Genomic DNA, 17,080 nt, shown 5'->3' on the forward strand with positions numbered 1-17,080 from the left:
AATGCCAAATTTGTTGCCCCAAAACCCCCAAAATATATCAACCTCAGTACAGCATCTACCATCGCCAAGCAAAATTCAAAGAGGTAGGTCCTTGGTTATCTGTTTCATTGTTTTATTTTTGTGATATAACCCCTGAGAAAACCCTGCGAAGAATCACCTCCTCTCTGTGACCTTTCTTTTACAGTCCCAGAGGGTCTCCTCCCAGAGAGCTCAGAAAATCTATCTATATATAGTAGTTGGTTAGAGCATTAGTTAGTTGCATGCTTATTCCAATATCTGGCATTTTTCTTTCTCATAAACACTGCAAGTGACCATTATCCTTTCTTTTCTACTTGTAAATTATTTGGGAGAGGTCATCTATAGTTGCACTATTTTTTCCTAACTCCTTAAAATATTGAAAGTGCTCAGCACAGAGCTCCTACTCAATAAACACGTTTCTCAACCATTTTCCACCTTTTGTTCTACCAGGTGTTTTGTATTTTCTTTGAAAGACAAATTTCAATAAATTCATATATGTCTACTTCCCCAACTGTGTGATGTGTGTAGAATCATAATCATCACACACCAAAATAAAAAGAAATAATACACCATGTATCTGTGTTTATGCACACACACTTTGCAAAAACTTAATAACTGATGAAATGAATAAAGATAATTAACCCGTGACTACTGAAGAAAAGTCGCCAGCACCAAAATTCTTTCAGCACTTAAAACATATTGTCAATGAAATGATTTTTTAAATTATGTAACATTTTTAATGAATAAGACAAAACAATCAAAATTATTCTTCAGAGGAAAATCTTACAGAAAATACAGAGACACCACTACCAAACTTTTTGTGGGACAGTAATTCAGTGCTTTTGGAGACATAAAGGAGAAAAATTATATATCACCATTCAAGCCCATGAAAAGGTTTGTGATTTTAAAGTGTTGGTTTCCTGCATAAACACCATTTTGCCTCGAGTGTTCCCTGGTAGGCAACAGTTATGGGTATGTTCCCTTTTGTTTCTGATTATGTTTATGCCTGGGATTTCCTTATAACCCAAATGAACGGCCTTAATGAAAAATGGGCAGGAGTAAACCATACTGGGTTCTAAGAAGACATTTATACAGGAATCTAGCATGTCTGCCTACTCCTAGGAGATGCCATTTCCTTAAGTCACCTGCACATACTGAAATGAGCATTATGATATGGCAGAGTTCTATACCATTCACTTCTTTGGGGGTCAATTTTGAGACATTACAGAGCAAGTACAATATTTTAATTTTTGCCCCATTTTAGTATTTTTTCTTCCCACTTTTGGCACAGTATTGTCCCTGATGAATGCTCTGCCCCACAAAAGGGAGACCAAGTCTTCCCGAATCCTCAGCAGAGGTGGTGAGCATTCACTCACTGAACAAATAAGTACTCAGGACCTACTGTGTGCAGGCCCCATACTGGCTGCTGAGGAAATCACAGCAACTGGCTGCAAGCATCTAGCCACAATATGACAGGCACGGTGCTAAGCACCTCACAAGCACCTTCCCAGATCACCCTCACAAGTGCCAAGTAAAGTAGGTGCCCCCTCAGAAGCTCAGGAAACCGAATCTTAGAAAACATAACTAATTTGCCCAGTCACATAGTGAATAGTAGTAAGACAAACATTTCAAACTGCAACTTGGTTCCAGGACAGGTTCTATTGCTAATAGGGACACTACGCTTCCCATGTTGTTATTTTACTCATTCTTGACATTTATGTACATATGAGGTGGGGAAGACAGTACTTCTACAGTGGCCAATCGCCAGTGGAGCTCCAAAAGAAAACAAAACGAGTCTCAGTAAAAAGTCGATTTTCCCAGTTTGAGGAACTTCTTTGAATCACTTCAGTAACACATTATGTTTTGTATTCAATTTAAATAATCTATATTCATTCATTTAACAAATACATATGATCTATTTCATAGTGTGCTCCCATAACGTTTCCATTGATTTCAGTATGATGCTCTTGCACAATACCCATCTTTTATTCATCTATTTTTCCATCTATACCTGTGCCTTTAAAACATGCTTTCAAGCTTTCTCCATAAAATATCAAACTAGAAACTGATTCCTGAAAGTAGCTGATATTAAACTTTTTCTAATACTGCTAGTGTCTCCGCTTTAATTTATTAATCTCTGCTATCTTCAGGGGTGACCTGATATACATAAGCACATTACAGGACACTCATAAAACAATTTAATTTACAGACACATCTTTTATGTTATAAAAAGAATTCTTACCGTAGCAAAAAGATTCACTGAAAGTTTCCTTTTGAAATTGAATTGCCCTTGTGAATTTAATATGTTTTGGTTTCTAAAAATTAAACTAAGAAAAAATCCTCAGAAATATCTCCTCAATAAAACAAGGTATATGGGTGTTTGAAACTTGAAAAAAAAAAGCAATTTTTTTCAACTACAATGAGAGACATATACCACACAAAGGAAAATGGAGATACAGCAATTATCAAGCTAATCTGAAAATTGTAGACATCCAGGAAGCAGAGCTTAAGCCAACTCATTACCAGCTCCTATTTCTTCTTCCAATATCTAACTTCCAAACACCAGTTTTTCTTACAAGCAATTTCAAACATGACCTACAATATGACTGGAAATCTGGCAATGCATTTTTAACGGATCCTCTCTGTTTTCCAGCTAGTATCCAATCCTTATTAGTTGACCATAACCCAAGAAGTTATTTTCCATGCACTGAAAAAAAGAAAGGCCCGTCATTCTCATGAAGACCATAGCTGCAGAACGACTTCACTAGAATATATCTTATGAAAAGGTATGAGAGAAAAAACTGGATTCTTGAATCAACTGATTTCAATAAGTTACAAAATGATAATATATTAAGATTTATAATCATGATTTCCCTCTATGTTCCTTAAAAAAAAAAAAAGGTTGCTATGTCCACAAAATAATACTCTATTTATTATTTATGCTTATTTATGTCTTTGTAGCAGTAAAACTAACACAAACCACCGAAGTGGCTTTGGGCCTCTCTTAGACTCAGTACACACAGCTGGAAAGTAAGAAGGTCTCTAGAGATTCTCACAGCTCTAAGCTTCTATGAGTTAAAGACCTCTTTCTTTAAAAAAGCAAGCTTTTTATCTAGATCGAACCAAATGATCTATTGGACTTTGAATTGAGCAACATGAAAGTGTTACCCAACTGGCAAGTTACACAATTTCTACTTCTTTTTAATAAATAAAATGTATTAAAATTCCCAAATTTAACAAGAGTATGCTAAACTTTATTAAATATTGCTTAACATGGAGGGGATAGTCCCTCTTGCCAAGGTAACCAGAAGCCAAATTCCTAAGATGCCAGAGCTAAGAGGGACAGTGGAAGTCCTCTAGCCAATACCTTCCCTTGACAGAGAGAGAAACAGAGGCCCTGAGAGGCTCAAAGTCTCCAGGGGACTTGCATGCAGTAGGGCTACCATTTGCCTTCTCTTCCTCTTCAGCATGCTGCTTCCATCACTATGTGGCATAGAATGGAACTCTACATCAGTAAACAAAGGAAAAGAAGGAAGTAATTCCATTACTAGGTCACTAAATAATTTAGAGCCTAATTTTTCTTTTCTTTTTTTTTTAACGCAAAGACCTTATGTTCAGAAACTTACAGTTCAAAGTACATTAAGTAAAACCATGTCCTTATGCAGAAATGTCTTCTCCCATATGCATCTTAAGAAAATAGCAAACAACAACAAAAAATAACTTATCATCAGCCCCTAGAAAACAAAAACTGAAATTAAAAGAAAGAATGGACTAAATCTAAATTGTATATTTTCATTCCTTCTAAAAGGATTAAATAACAGAATTCTAAATGGTTTGTTTGTACTTTCCATGCAATATGTAGATTAACCATGAAATTCTGTTTGGGACACTTTGACATCTGTTTTCAGTGCATTACAATGAAATCTGGGGACTTGATACATACATTTGCTGTAATAAAACTGTCACTAATCAGTGTTTTCCAAAATATTGCCCATAACTATTACTATTCAGTAGTCTCATTTGCATGATCTAATATTGTTGCTACATCATGTTTTTCCCCGACAATGTGTTAGCTGGTCCCAGGCACATGGTCTAAAATGGCTGCAAACCACTCGATACTCTCTGCACTTCCATACTTCTCTGTGCAGATGCACACAATCTGTCCGAGAAGTGAACTAACCCTTGATCCTTCCCCAAATATCTCCCTTGGAACCGGAACACCCAAGGCTAACTTCACATCACAGGTGTGAAAAACTCAACAATAAAATAGCCCACACTGCTGAGGAAATTATGCCTCATGGAGCTTCCACAACAGAAGATGTCCACATAACCCTATCTCAGAAGTCCCTTCAGCAAATCTGGAATAGTGCTGTGGGAATGCAGAGTCTGCCACTAACTTAAACCATTTCTACAAAACACAGAATAAGACTGGACCAGGCTTGAAAATTGAGTCCACTTCATTTTCTCTGGGATTGAGAAATAACCATATCAATGCAGGCAACCAAGAAACACCAGCTCACAAGCTGTTAATGCAACCTCCTGGATACTGGATGGAAATATTCCCATTTCATGCCACGTATATCTGGTAGATCATGTACAAAACTTGGATCTCAGGGGGAAAGTAATTCTGAGAGCCCAAACATCATATTCACCAAAACACAAAAACTCAGCAAAAACAATTTGTCTACCTACGCTGATTGTAAATGAATTCCGTATTTTATCAGTACTTGGAATCATACTCCAATATAATTTCATTTTGTCCTCCCATGAACTCATCTTAAACCCGAAATATGTTTCTCTATACACATGTTTTATATTATAAAATGTTGGATACCAAAAGCAGATTAACTTTAGGCCCTAATGCTATGTTTGTTAGTACTAAGAAGTCATTCCAAATGTTCCAAAAGGGATTAATGTAGTATAACAAGTCTATTTAATTATTGTAAGACCAGTGATCCTCATATTACTATAAGCAGCTTTTCCCTTATTTGGAGACTGTAAATAGAACAGATATTGTTACATGATAACTCTAAGTCTTATCCAAAAATATTAATACTTTACCATCAGGAAATTTAAAGAAATACGTTAGCATCTCCAAGAGGCTATGAAAGGCAACCAGTATTTAAGAGCCACGAACCATATATGCATTGCTATTTTAGGTCGATACCGACTTTAAATCATAAGTGCAAATAAAGCTTTTCCAAGGTATTAGAAAGATAAAATGCCAAATCCTTCTGCCATCAACAATAATCCATTTTACATATGTTAAAAAATTTTGAATATAATTTGCTTCATGTACTAAAATACATGATGTTTTATTTTTGTGTATCCCACGAACAGAAGAAGAGCAACTAAATACAAGGTATGTTCTCAAAAAGAAAACCCATGACAGAGATTATTTAAAAGTATGTGCCAGAATCTAAACAAGCTAATCAATGTTCTGATACTGTTTGCTGCACATCCCAGTTACCCTTTAACTGATGAACCAACAGTGAGACAGCTTTTCCTATTAACTCCTGGCTAGAACCTCCAGGTATTATTATAAAATGCTTCACGTAAGAGTATGATTTTATTTTTTTTGTACGGCACCAATGTGACATGTGATTTAAGGCACTTCTCTAGAAGAAACCATGGATATGGGTGAATCCATTCACTTTCCAAACCTGCTGTGCAGAGAGAGTGAGGGGAGCAACCCATTGGCCATGGACAAGTGCCATGTCTAGCTCCCCACATACCTGGCCCACAAAAGTGGCTTTGTGACCACAAGTATGCAGCCACCCAGAGCCACTAAAGTCAAACACTAATTCCAAATCTAGCTTGAAAAGAAGGGAATTGTTTTAACCCCCTCCCATTTGGCTCCCAGTTGTTCTTAGTAAAACTGAAATCACCTTAAGAAAGAAATAAGAACTTTTTCCCCTCTAGAGATCATTTAATTAATTTGCTTAACACCATAAAAAGGATAAATGGGGAAGACTGACTTAAAGGAGAAGGAGCTAAATGGTAATAAAGTCAAAACAATTCATGTAACTAATTAAACATTTTGAGTTTTGACCCAACTAGGGGTCATTTTTGAATAACACACTTTCAGACTTAGAGTCTAAAAACCAGCAGCATGCTCTTCGTCAAGAACAATCCAGTCTAGCCACATATCATCACTTCTGTCCAACTAAATTTAAAACTTAAGTGTAGTTCTCCCAAATGTTGGCAATTTAGTTTTTTGGTAAACAAAAGTCTTCTGCTTCTACTGGAATGCAGTGAATTACAAGTCTTGCTAGGACACCCTTCATTTGATACCAAAATTGAGTTATTTATTCAGAGATCTGCTAATAAAATTATTTTACTCCTTTCTTTGAAATATTCCTAGTTTGATCAAGAAGTTACTTTTCTGGTAAATCTGATATAAAGGATCGCTAAAACTGTACAGTAATCCTAACTTAAATAGATTTTAAAACTATATACAACTAGCTAACTTCATACTTCATACGCCTACATTCAGAGGTTTTACTAACAAATATCTACAAACATTACTGTGATCAGAGACTTTCATTTTCTCTTGGGAATGTCTTATCACCTGATAATGTAAAAACTAATTATGACCTTTTGCTTCAACACCCAATCACCTCTTCTCTCCAACATCAGCCTAGTTTCTCTGCAAGCATCTATTATCCTATGTTCCTTTACATAGAGTAATAATGGCTGTTGTTAATACTATTGCTTTTGCTTACATGAATTATTTCATCTAATCCCAAAACAGTCCTGTGAAGTAGACATTTTGATCCTCATTTTACAAAACAGAAAACCAAAGCACGTGGAGCTTATTGGGCTTGACCAAGTTCACAAAGCTGAGAGAGGGTAGAACCAAGAGTAGACCCTAAATGTCAGATATATGCACTTAATTTTCAATGCTGGAAAAATCTAAAACGGCAGGAAGAAGGGAGATGTGCTCAACTCCAAAAGCAATTCCAAATTCAAAGGATGACAGAATATTTTAAACCGCATTGTATTTGCTCTCCAATCTATCTAGGAATTATTCTTCTTAAGTAATTCCTGCAAGATCTAAGCCCTACCTCTCTCTTCTTTTCCAGCTTCACTTTTCCTCTTCAAATCTCTAGAGTGCGCGCGCACGCACACAAGCACACCAGCATCCATGGCCCCGGAACTTAACCTCTTTAACTCAACAGCTGAGATCCATTGTAAGTTCTTTCAATGGAGGAACTGAGGCTGACTTCAAGAAGTCACAGACACTTTTGAAATCCTCAGGGGCTGCTTGCTCACTGTTTTCCAACCACGGTCCCACTGCATCTGACCCATTAGCCCCCCTAACCACATTCAAACCCAACTAACTACGTTGGCTCTACCACTGAGGAAGCCAACGAGGGAACAAAAAGTCAAGAGAGATGTGTCTTTGAGTCTAGACTGGTTTTTATAGAACAGAGAGAAACTAAGGCTCCTGAGTAAAATCAGATTCAGTGTATTTCATTCACCCTTCTTCCTCGAACCTCTGGGATGCTGGATTATCAACACAATTAATGCTGAGAAGCATTTAAATTCCTTAACCTTGTGAACATTCCCCCGGGGGGGGGGGGAAATAGTTTAAAACAACTGCCACCCCCCCAAAAAAAATTGAAAGAAAAGAAAAGAAAAAGTAAAATCCTCTCACCTGCCATTTCAGATTATTTTTTTAAATGGGAATAGAAAAATCTAGGGCTTTTTTTCCCAAGGTTCTAGTGCCTGTGCCACATTGTCTCTCATCTGTCAGTGTATCCACACACATGTATAAACAGTATGCGGCACACAAGTAAGGAAATGCACATTCTAACTTAAACTTCCTTTTTTTCCTCTAATAATTTAAAAATAAAATGTAACAGCTTGGATTTTAAATATTTAATCTGGCAAATATAGGAAAAATCATGAACTACAATGTCATATTTGGCAAAGAAAAATTTGGTAGGATAAAAATATCTGTTTTAACATTTTAGAAGGCATTTCCAGTATTTTAAAAATAAAATTATTTCACTGCTTCAGAAGAGAACAGAGGTAAAACTCCATTTTTGCATATGGGTCCTCATAAAGAATAGAAAAACAATTTTTATATTCATTAAAATAAATATTTAATTTCACATGCTGGCAAAAGTCCCCACAGAAATAAAAACTTCAAATCTACTAAGGGTTCGCTACTATGTATTGGGAGACTTAGCTATTTAAGTCACAAAGAATAGGCTTCCCCTAAAACTATAAACTGAGTTGTAAGGTGGGATACATAAAGTTACGACATGACTCTGATTTTTTAAAAATTCTGTCTTGTCCTACACGGTTGGTATAAGGCTTTTTCCAATACTGGGCAAAGATTTATAGGGTGAAGTTTAAATGTCCGTTGTTTTAGGACTTATATATCGGTAACCAAAAGCATAACTCAATTTATCACTTTTACCCTATGTAATGACAATAGAATATTTTTATTGTAACAGCTGAAAATGTTGAAAAGCAATTATTAAGGAAATCATAAATATGAAAAGCTGCAAAGTTGACCTCAGAAGAGTGGGGAAAAGGAAATCGTGATATGCATCATCATAAAACACGGAAACTGAAAATCTAAGCAGAAGGAATTCAAATCCCTCCAAATACCAGAATACTATCCCCCACCTCTGGTAGCAAGGAGGGCTGCAAATTTGTCCCCATCACTGTCAGCAAACAAAAGAAAGTCACTTCTACAGCCAGACCATGTCAAACAGAAGACGTAGCTACTGCAGAGGGACGCCTTAAATCCACTGGGGTGTAAAGTCAGGGCTGGGGCTTTTTGTCAGCTATTACCATAAAAGAATAAGAGGAAACAGTGACATTACAGCACAATAGAAAGGTCAAACAGCTTGCAGCCATTTCGTGACCCAGACAAGTCAAGGTCAAAGGATTCAGGTAGCAACTTAGCCAGGGCATAAGTTACAGCACAAATGAATTGTTTTAACACATCAGCTTTGGTCAATTAAACCTAACAAGGCAAGTTGCATCACGTAGCAGGGTTCCTGACACCAAGGCCAGAAGCTGAGACCGACCTCATAAAACAAGGCTTTTAACATAGCATAGCAAATTTAAGGTAATCCATCCAGAAACTGCAGATGTCAGAATAATAAAATACAAGTTGTCCTAAGCAGGAACATTTTTCACACTTTAGATTTCACTAATAGAGGGGTATAGGCTTCATATTGACATACTCGTGTTATTAACATAGGCATAAATGTAATCCCCTATTCACATGAATTACAGAATACACCCCATTTCAAATAACTTTCTTAACATCTGTGCTCATGATTAGATTTTTGTCCTGAACTCTGCCATTCCCTGTTAACAGTGATACATTTTTCCATGGATTTTTTTTCAATGTGAGTTTTGAAAAATCAAGTTTTTAAAGAAATCTTCAGCTTCACTCAGTATCAGAATATATATGAGTGTCACTGAATATTAACCGATGCTTGTTAAATGCTTTTGTGTAGTTTTGGGGGAGACATGTGTATTTTAAAATTCAGTTGAAATACTCTTTACTAAATGTTCTATTTTGAGAAACAGAGTTAAAGCTAACCAAATATTTTAAACTGCACATACTTAGAATAAAGAATTTTTTTCAAGGGCAATTCTTACTTTCTTTTTTGCACTTGTTTAAACAAATCCCATTTTCAAATGATTTGTGCTTCATCCATAACTTACTACATGCTCTGAACTGCCTTAAAACGGGATTCTGAAAATATACAACCTCCGGGCAACTCTCAGCTAGTAAAATTACTTCATCCATCACCCCATATTTTCAATTATATAGTCCTTATTCAGAGTTCTTTAATTTGTCTGTGATTCATCAATGCTGTCCTGTTTAAACTATCATCATAAAAGAGAGAATATGTGTTTCTAAGTGTTTTATTATAAACAATATATTTATGCACAAGAAGAGTTTGCATTCCTATCTTGGAATATTGCTTGATGTAAATTTTGAGGATTTTTTTTTCAATGTGTGGCCTTCAATTCAGCTTCAAGGTCTTTCCACCTCATTGGTTAATTGCTAGCCATTTCTTCCAATTTTCTGAATAATATAACAACCAAAAGCCCAGCCATTCAAGTCCCATTAGCCTCACATCCTGTACCGTTCAGTCTAATACAAGCTAATCCCACAGACTCACTCCTCACTCCACGCACTTCGTTTTCACAAGTTCTCTGCAGTCTGATGATTTATTCCCTATGCCAAATCCTAACAACTGAATTCAGTTAAATTAACCACATCACATAATTAGAGTTCAAGGACCCAAGAATGTTCTTTAAAATGAGACGACATACCACGCTGCCACAGAAAAGCGCGCATGATTCAGAGGAAGCCCCCCTCTTGCTATGCTTGGCGCTGAGGCTCGCTGCTGTAATCACTCCAGCTTCCCATCGCATAACCACTAGTCCTTGAGATTTCTAAAATTATTCCTCCTCCACAAGGATGGAGGGGAAAAAAGTTGGAAAACTTTGCTTTGAACATGACGTTGGCTAATCACTTGCTCAGCCTTAGCACAGAACAAAAACGCCTCGAGTGTTGCAGGGCTCTGCTTTCAACTTCAAACTAGAAAATGCTATTCTTTCCCAAGCTGAAGAGAAATTTCTACCCAAAAAGCGAGCTTCACAGCAAGGGATCACCCTTCACTTTGTCCCCGGAATTTCAGATCGTTAGCAACCTCCCATCTCAGAAAGTTTTTCCTATGCTATTTCCACTCTCTGTCACCCTAAGCTCCCAACAAAGCAGTAATTATTCCTGTGATTTTAAAGTCAGTTATCATAGAAGCCACTGGGATGCCAGAAATGAAAACTTACTCAACTTTTAAGAATTCCAGAGAATTCTGATTCAACCTCACATGGGGTTGGTCCCTCCCTCTTCAGGGTGCTGAAATCCTAACAGGTCAGCAGAGATGTGAAGGGCAAAAGAGTGCCCTTGCAGAGTTTTTTTTTAAGCCCACTGGCCTAGTTTTTCAGTTCAATCAAGCATAATGAACGTTTACGGGGAGAAAGTCTTTACGAAGTCAGATATCTTGGACTGTTTCAAACTGTAATGCCAAATTTGAAAGGAAAAATTTAACAGAGGATTAAAACTTTAATTTCCTTTTGGCAATTCCCTCCTAAGTTCCACAGTTAGGGAAAAACAACTAAGTAATAAGAGATCCTACCCACTCTATATTACCTCTCTGCGTGGAAACACTCCCTCTGCTCCACTTTGGAAACCAGCAACTTTAAAGAACTTAGGCCGTGGCTATATGTAGCCTCCCTAAGTGGCCCTGCCCAGCTCCAAGGCCCACGCTGAATCTGTCAAGGAGTCAACCCTTGGGAAACCCAACCACCATCTCTGTCACTGCAATTCACAGATCCCCCAAATTACCATTATTCCTGAATAATGAACAGCATCTCCATTCTTTTACATATAGAGTCATTTAACCACACAAGAGGCAGAGTGCACCAAATTTGCAAATCCAACCCATATCTAGGTGAATATTTTTTATTATAAAATGTGCAATGCTGTGTATGGGGGGGGTGGTTGGAGAGGGCCTAAGGTGGGAGGGATGCCTAATGCTGTCAGTAGGATATTTTTCCAACCTTTGCTGCCTCCAGAAAGTGGGTCACTGTATTTTTTTAAATATTTGAAATCATAATTGATGTAACAAATGAGCTGCTGCCCCCCCCAACTCCTTTCCCTTTGAAAAGTGAAATCATATTAACAGCAATGCAAGAGCTTAGTTTGCCATATCAGAACACAGATGCCAAGCTTCCCCAGCTGGTAACTGGGGCCTCCGAGTTTAACTCTTGAATTGTCTGGCAGAGCTCTCTCTTATGGCAGAGATATCATGGCACAGAGGGTGAGCTTCTAGCCCCTTATCCATGAGAAAATGGCTAAGTATCTCACCTTATAATATATGTTCCCACAAAAGTCTCATTAAGCCTCGGAGTAAGACATGCCAGTAAGAGCCACTCTTTATCTGGTGACTTGTGTGTGAGCTAGAATGCAAACCAATGTGCCCTGGAGCTCAGGAGTTCAGTCAAGGACAGGATGCTAGATGGGAAAACTTAGCAGTGTCCCCCTAAATCCCACATGCACACAAACTTTATGCTCTCTGAGCCCTTCACAAATTCAAGCACACCAGATCATTCTGGAGGGCAGCCTCATTTCACCAAATTACAAGAGCTTAGTTTTCCCCATAATGGGAAATACCTGCAAATGAAGTGAAATTTATTAAAATGTTAAAATACGCTGTCAACTTGCAAACAATTATCCACATAAGCTTTTCATAAAGAAATAATGGTTACCCAAAAGGATTCTAAAAGTCAGTAACTGAGGGAGGAAAATAATTCTTAGCATTTGCTTCCTCACTAATGATATGTGACAACCGGGAAGGATTCTATTTCAAAAACAGTAACAATGATTACAACCTCCCCTGTAAACAAGTCACATTTTTCACAACTTTAAAATGTACTTTAATTATCATAATGTTTAACAATAAAACAACGAAAGTTGCCATCCAGCAGTGGATCCTGACTTTAAGGGTTCCCCAAGGCTAAAGGAAACTCCTCCTTGATGAGAGCCATAAGCCATGAGAGGTTCCTGGACTCTCTTCAGTATGTGAAACATGTTTAATAGGGGAGCAAAAGTACCGTCCAAAAATCAGTTAGGCTGACTTAAACTCTGATCTGTTAAATTCAGGACAATAGTTACTATCTCTTGAGATCTTTAAACTTCTTAGTGTGTTTTGACCTCCTTCTTCAAAACCCTTCCCTGCCTCAGGGAAAGCCCAGTCCCCCCACCCCACCCCCCACCCCCGTTTCCCTTTCAGACAGGACACAGCCTGGACTCAAGGCCTCCCATAGGCCAGACTTCCTTCTCTGCAGCCCTTTGGGGTAGAACTGCTAATCCTTCTTATTAATTAATGAGATAATGGTGGTTAACCGGAAAGCAATATTAATGCTCACTATCTAGGAAATGTCAACCAAAATTATTTTAGCCTTTTGGTTGGTTTTCCTGGTGTGCAGAACTGTGTGCTCTGAGAATCTGGCAACATTTTGATGCAGAATTGAGAAATTCAGGAACGGAGGATTTGTATCAGACCTTAACACATAGGTTTCCTCATAAAGCTTTGCTTATTTTCTTTTTTAACATTTACACTGTTCCACGTTAGTCACTAGAAAGAAAAGTTAAATCCTCTCAACATGTTACTATAAAATTTGGATAGCTGGAAACTGAGGGAACTACAGATTACATAAATAAGCAGTGATGTGACTGAAAGCAAGAGTCAGTCATAATGAATGCATTACACATCACTACATTCAGCTAGTCTTCCACACCCTCAACGCACACCCTGCATCCTACAGCACACTTATGTCCCAGAAAGGTGTCCTGTGCAGGGTTTGCCTGGTTTTTGTTTTGTTTTGTTTTGCTTTGCTTTCATGAATGCAATAACAAAGACAATATGGGGAATAGGTACCACCTGCCCAAGAATCATTGGACATCTTTAACATCATTGGGAAAATGGAGGCCACTTTAGAGCTGTTTTTTCCTCTAATCTATCACAGCCTTAAAAAACAAAAAACAAAAAAACAAAAAACAACAACCTAAAAAATAAAAAGGAAGGGTTTTATATTAGCTAAGGTTTGCTGCAGCAAACAAGCAAGCAGCTTTCATTCAGGGATTGTCAAAAACTTTCCAGTGTGCCCACTGCAATGCGGATGCCAACCAACGAATCAAAGGCATTCAGCAACTAGACAAAGAGGGTCTGATGCCAACCTCGGTGCCACTGGCAACCATTATTGGCATCAAGCACAGTGTCTGCCTTTTTTTTCCCCCTCGCCTGGCACTTCACAAACAAAATGGCGGTTCTTGTAGCAACGGAACAGCCGAAGCGCAGCCCTCTGAATCAATAACGTCAAATGATTTTATGGATTTAAACGCAGTTACTCCCACATGATGTGTATATTTGAGGTAAAGTGGGGGGCTTATATAATTTTATAAATGACTGTATTGAACATGACCTTTTACTAATTGTAGAGAAATAGAAAAATGGACTAAATTGCGGTCAGTCGGGCTATATGCATCGAAGAAGCTGAATAACAAAGAGATTTAGCTTTAAAGAAAATACTGCCTTTGTGGCCATGTGATGCAAAGGTCTAATGAACTATATATCAAAAGTGATTCAAAATGCATAAATTTTTCCCAAAACCATATCAGATGCAGATGTAGTACTAGAGCTTGTGTCAAAGCTCTAGTAACTCTTTCCACATTTCAAAAAAAGATGAGGCTGCTGGGCATGAAGAAAAAAAAAAAAAAGTGTGGGTTGAACCAAAAGAGAAAGAGGGAAAAAGAAAAGCATAGGAAGTTGGCCAACAATGGAACTTTATTATATGTTGGTCTTTATTTCCTCCTCCAGAAGAGATGCAGTTTGTGATCTTGTATAAATAACCAAGAGGACTATTGACATTTCTAGATCTGGAAATTGTCAATATATTGTAACATCACTCCACACTGCAATGCGGATGCCAACTAACAAATCACAGGCATCCTGAGCTAAACAAAGAGGGTCTGATGCCAATCCTGGTACCAGTGGCAACCATCTTTGGCATTCTCTCTGTTCTTTCTCATGTTTTCCTCCCAGTCATTTAGAAGTGCGGAGATGGAGAAAAAGGGGGGGAAAGGTAATTTTGTTGCTCATTCTGTTGTAAACATTACAGTTCCCTTTTCTTATTTTTCCTACATGTTTTCCTTCATACTTCTTTGCCTGATTTATAAAACCGACTTAAGTGGGTTTTCATGTACTTAGAGGAGAAATAAAGAGTCATGATGGGAGATAGGCAGCACTTTGATTGACTACAGACTTGTCTTTGTAAATGCCTTCTTCAATCAATTGCACTGCAAAACAACATAATTAACCTACATTTGACCAAAAAAAAAAAAAAAGATATAAATTTTGAAGAAAGGAAAACACAAAAGCATCGTGATGTGACTTTTTCAAAGAAAGAGCCAACAGATGTTAAGAAGAGATGACGCGCTGGCAGGTAGGAGAGGATACAAATTAGATGTACAGGGTAAAATAATGAAAGCTTTTTATGATAGAGATTCAAAAAAAAAAACAACAAAATCAATGTTTTATCTGAAAACATGGTCTCCAAGAGTTGCTTAAAACTTCATGATTATCATGACCAATGGTGCAGTGCAGAAGGCATTTATGCATTTTTCTTTCTTCAATCTATCTTCACAAATCCAAAGGATATGTTCTTTATTGTCAGTTCATCAACCAAGAGACTTGGCTGCCTGCCTCCGGAGTGAATGTACATGCATGCACACCTCAAGGACTAGCCTTCAAGCAAGTTAAAATGTAAGTAGCAGTGAAGTGGTTGCAAATCTTCCCTCCCTGCACTAAAAAGTTGCATGGCCCACTTTTTAAAACTTTACTTCCAGCCTTGACTTTCACAACACGCTTACAACACATTCACAGTCAATCCAGCACAGATATACAGCCCACCTTAGGATGTCACCTCCTAGACAGCTGTCAATCAAATTAAGTGTCATGTGTTTATGAGCTTCTACTTTAGGACACACAGGGCAAAAATATATTTTTCTCTAAACCATCATTACTTGGACTTCAACTGTTAAATGCATGGTAATGGCAAATGCAATGTCTCGACAACAACAAAATAAGTAATAGTTTCAAATATATCATGTCCAGCATCTTATTTAAAATCAAACTAAAAATTTTTAAATGACATTTAAGCATATCTCTAACACTATATCAAGGAATTATAAAGACAAGCGCGTAACAAGTACCTAGATTTCTGAGTCAAAAGAGTAATTCTGGTATTTTATTTTTTTGGATAATAATAAAGTTCATACCAATTTACTGAATCCCAGATTTATATAACGAATATCAGATAACCCGTCTGCCACCTCAGTATCTGCAGACCATTTCCCTACCACCAGGCCAAGTTAGGAAATGACCCACCATCTGTGGCAGATCAAACTTCAGTCCGCTTTTGGTATGCTGCTTTTTAAAATGATGTTGCTAATACATGGAAATCCATATCTTGACACATTTATTTGAAGAAAAGAAATCCTCACTTATTTAAAGGAAAATACAAAATAATAATAAAGAAACATATTTCATGAACTCAAAAAATACTCAGCAAAAATATCCCCTCATTTTTGACCCAACCAGGCAACATTTATACCACTGTCTTTATCAGGTATTTTTTTAATAGGTATGGTATGTGGTTTCTGCATTCTTTTTGAGATTTATTTTAAACCAGTGTAACCAGTCCACTTTCTGTTTTTGTTCTGTAAGGAGAGCTGCAACTTTTCTCCTCAGTAAGTTTTGTGAATTCACATTCAAGTAAACTAATGATATTAAGTATTCCCAAGTCACGCTGGGAAAATATTATACCATAAATTATTTAAACAAGAACTATAATCCATTTAATCTATGGAGAATATTACACAATCAAAAGGAGGTGTTGATAGATATATTCAAATTAAATAAATCTAGGTCCACGTAAAATACACTTTCTGGTATTGGCTATCTTAAGCATTTTGTAATAGGAAACGTTAATTCTATTTTCGGTGCAATAGGACTAGATTCGTGAGCAAAGTTCATCTACCTTGTTAGTTATGAGGCCAATACAAAGATTATTAAAAAGCGGTTTGACTATTCATAAATAAAGTTACATTTTCAAATTGAGAAATGACTAGACACAAGAATGCAGCCGAGGACAAAAAGTGAATTGTAATAAACTATACTTTTCAGACTAGTCTGTGTCTTTGAAAAGGTATATTATTTCAAAAACATTTGAAAACGCATCTCTTTGTGGTCTTTCCCAAAATACCCACGCCTATCCGGGTATGAAAGCTCCATGCCTATGTCCATGGCTGGCCCATGGTAGTGGACATGGGAGCGGAAGAGGGAAGGCCATTCTACCCAGAAGGGGTGAAGGAGATCTAGGGGCCTCGAGGACCATCTAACCCAAGCCAGCTGTTCCGTATATGGGGTTTGTGGGCAGTGTTTGCCGTACTAGA

General features: G+C 37.3%; 1 protein-coding gene across 7 annotated transcripts in view; it reads right to left on the reverse strand.

The window, feature by feature from the left end:
* NFIB (nuclear factor I B) overlaps positions 1-17,080 on the reverse strand; it is a 436,652-nt gene that overhangs the window by 201,754 nt on the left and 217,818 nt on the right. The window lies entirely within an intron of this gene.

Source organism: Eumetopias jubatus, unplaced genomic scaffold (assembly GCF_037043125.1).
Source record: "Eumetopias jubatus isolate StellerSeaLion01/CBP00866 unplaced genomic scaffold, mEumJub1_p1.0 scaffold_15, whole genome shotgun sequence".
NCBI classification, from domain to species: Eukaryota; Metazoa; Chordata; class Mammalia; order Carnivora; family Otariidae; genus Eumetopias; species Eumetopias jubatus.